The following is a 3,621-nucleotide window of genomic DNA, read 5'->3' as shown; positions in this document are numbered from 1 at the left end:
TCCAAATAACTGGAAGAAAGCTTTCGGTAATGAGTCTCCTTTATTTTTAGGGACTAAAAATATTGAAGGGACTTCCATGAATAATGACATAAATGGATTCTTAGTACTAAGGGCAAAGAACGTGGGATATAACTGTTGGATCGATTCTTCACTTCTTTCCTGGCCAAATCAGTTATAAGATGATCTTTAGTTGTTGGAGACTTACTAAATAAATCTTTAAATTGCTGTCAATGCTTTTTTTTTTTTTTTACAGCTAAGCAAATTCATGGCTGTAGTGTGGGTGTCCTGGAAGAGCTGACCCATAGTTAAAAGTCCAGCATTGCACAACTCAGTGCATGGAGATAGTTAATTATAATTTTGAGGTGTTTTTGCACAACTGAAGTAGAGTGTACTATGTGTCATTCCCAAGTTAACAATCACTTTACTATTGCCTACTAGACCATGGCTTAGGCCTAGACTTCGAGGCACATACATGGCCACACATTCTCTCTCCACCTTATTTCTTATTATCCTATCAATTAGCAGACTCTTCTCGTATTCTCCCACATCAAGCTCATTCATACCCCTGTCACTGGGTTTATGTAGTTCCCTCTCTCCTATGCCCACTCAACTTCTTCTTGTTTTTTTTTTTAAGATTTTATTTATTTGTCTGACTGAGAGTGAGCGAGCATAAGCAGGGGGAGCGGGAGAGGAAAAGCAGGCTCTCCACCAAGCAGGGAGCCTGACACGGGGCTCAATCCCAGGACCCTGAGATCATGACCTGAGTGGAAGGCAGACACTAATTCACTGAGCCATCCAGGCACCCCTACCCACTCAACTTCTTTTTTTAAAAAAAATATTTTATTTATTTATTTGAGAGAGACAGAGTGAGAGAGAGAGAGCACGAGCAGGGGGAAAGGTAGAGGGAGAAGCAGACTCGCCATTGAACAAGGAGCCTTTATTTTAGAGAGAGAGCAAGAGTATGGTGGGGAGGGGTGGAGGGAACGAGCGTCTTCAGCAGACCCCGCACAGAGCCCAATGCAGGGCTTGATGTCACTACCCTGAGATCACCACCTGAGCCGAAACCAAGAGTCGTATGCTTAACCGACTGTGCCACCCAAGTGCCCCTGAAACTATAGACCTGAAAGGGATAATTCATATACACACATTTACTATGATAGGATTTTTTAAAAAATATATCGTAATTTAAATTGATTTTAAATATATTTTGAATTTAAAAAATATATATTTCCCAGGACCCTGGAATCATGACCTGAGCTGAAGGCAGACACTTAACCGACTGAGCCACCCAGACGCCCCTACCCACTCAACTTCTATACTTCTTTCAAGTCTCAAATAAGAAAAAATCCACAAACACAATTTGTTAGTTAATAAGTCAGAACCCAAAGAGAAGGAATTTCAGTCCTGGTATTTTATGATCTCTTGGGGATGGATCGCAGACCAGTTGTCCTTTCCCTTTCTGGACCACGGAGTTATTAGATGGCCTCTCTGAGTCAAATTTCCTAATAAGCATTTACTGAGTGCCTGTCCGTGTCAGGTTTTGTGCGAGGTGTCGGGAATACTGGAATGATTAGGACCATTTCCCTGCCCTCCCTTGGAGAACCGGCAGTCTGGAGGACCGTAAGCAAATAATTTCACACGACCTAATGACCTAACGTGAGTATGGGGCAGCATGGGACTACAGAGGAGAGGCGTCCAAACCCAGTGCGCAGTCATCAGGGTGCAACCATTGTGGAAAGACCCGGAGGAAGTGACACCTAAGTGGAGTCTTGGAGCATGAGTAGTAGTTAGCCAAATGAGGAGGGTGGGAATTTCCAGAAGAAGGGCACAGGGCTGAGAAACGGCATGTAGGTGCCTGCAGAGGAAACGACACACAAGCTTAGGAGTTTGAGGCAGAGAATTGCTAGAGATGCATGACGAGGAGAAAATACCCCACAAAGAAACAAACAAACAATATGTTCTCTTAAATACCTCCTATTTTAACTGTGATGGCCCTGATACTCTAAGCTCTCCAAGTTGTCAGACGCCTCTCTACTGCGTAACAGGGGGGGAGAACTGCTAGTTGTTTCCTCTGCAACCCCCCCCCCCCGCCCCGCTATCCCCATAATCTATCTATCCCAAGACTCCTTCCTATTCTCTTTCTATTCCCACAGTCACCATCTGCTTCCAGTGCTCCTTTTGGGCCCCTTTAATTCTATGAGATGTTGATAGTTGGGCAAATGCGATTAGATTCGCTTTCAGCTCATCCTTTCACAGAGAGGGTTATACATCCCTTTGCCTCTCCTCCCTTCTGTGTCTGAGACAGGCTAATAATTCCTTCATTTTAGCCTTTAGGTCACACCTAGCGGTGTGTACATAATACGAGTAGGCGCGTGCACAAGCACGCACGCATGCACGCATGCACACACGCCAGCCTGTGCTATGCTCAACGCAAAGCCAGATGAAATTCGTTATTGCTTTCTCATGACTACCTTCCGACTTCCCTCCTGAGCTTTCCTCTGCTTTACCTGCCCAGACTCCCCGGGGAGTAGTTCTGTTGCAAATGAGAAATAAATTCATGTTGGTGGATGGAGAACAAAGGAGCTGCACACAGGCTGCAGAATTCGACTGTCTGCTGGTTCCTCTGTGCGCCCCCAGTCCTACTGTGTTTCCGAGAACCGCCAGCATCTTTGACCTGAGTCAGATGAAATCCTTTGAGCTTTCTGAGGAAAAGGTGCTACATCGGTAAACAGCATTATAGTAATTCTTTCCTCCCTGGCCAAGCTGAGATGCTTCCTCATAGTTTACTTTCTAGGCCTTACTCTTGCAAAGTGGAGTCCTTTGTTAGGGTTAGAATTTCCCATAAACCCGCTGGATCATTTGTTTTTGTTTGCCCTCTTTGAAATACTACACAAAGCAATCCCTGTAAAGGACAGCGCTGCCCCGAAGGCGGAGAAAGGTCCCTGAGACAGCGACTCCAAGTTGCTCTTTTCAGGCAGAGCCAGCTGAGTCATCTTATCTCAGGTGGCTGCTTTTCAAGGTGCCCAATTCGGGAGCTTTCCCTCTGGGAGCAGCGTGCGCCCCAGGGCGTCACGTGCTTTCGAGTGAGGGGCAAAACTTTGAGAAATCCCAGGGCCCGGGACGATGTAGTCTGTTCAGAAGAATCTTGGGGAACAGACTGGGCCCCCACAGACCGTGCCCATCACGCCCCCCCCCCACCCCAGCGCCCGTGGAGATCAGCACTTGGCGTCAGGACAGAGACCAGATTAAGAGAGGAGGTTAGGAGGAAGCAGGGAACCCGGGAGAGGAGGCGAGATTGCAACGGCACCTGCGCGGGCTCTGAGTCAAAGGCTGTCAGTCACTTCGGCTCAGGCTGCTCCGCTTGCGAACAGCCCAGCCCTTTCCCGGGGCTGGGGCAGGGGATTGCTACACGCCGGCTTACCTGGGGAAAAACCAGAGCCACACTTTGGTCCCTTCCGGTAATTGACACGACAGGGCGCCCTGAAGGGGGAGGGGAGAGCTCCCTTCATAAATGGTCCCACCCCTGGGCAAGGTGGCTCACTCAGGAGTGTGCACCTGCCACCAGTTGAGCTCAGCCAGACTGCGAGACGAGGCGGAGCGAGCGGAGGGAGTGAGTCAACC

This window comes from Ursus americanus, chromosome X (assembly GCF_024610735.1).
Source record: "Ursus americanus isolate L20-20 chromosome X, mUrsAme1.1.p, whole genome shotgun sequence".
NCBI lineage: Eukaryota > Metazoa > Chordata > Mammalia > Carnivora > Ursidae > Ursus > Ursus americanus.
The sequence above is the reverse complement of the archived record's forward strand: the minus strand, read 5'-3'. Positions refer to the sequence as shown.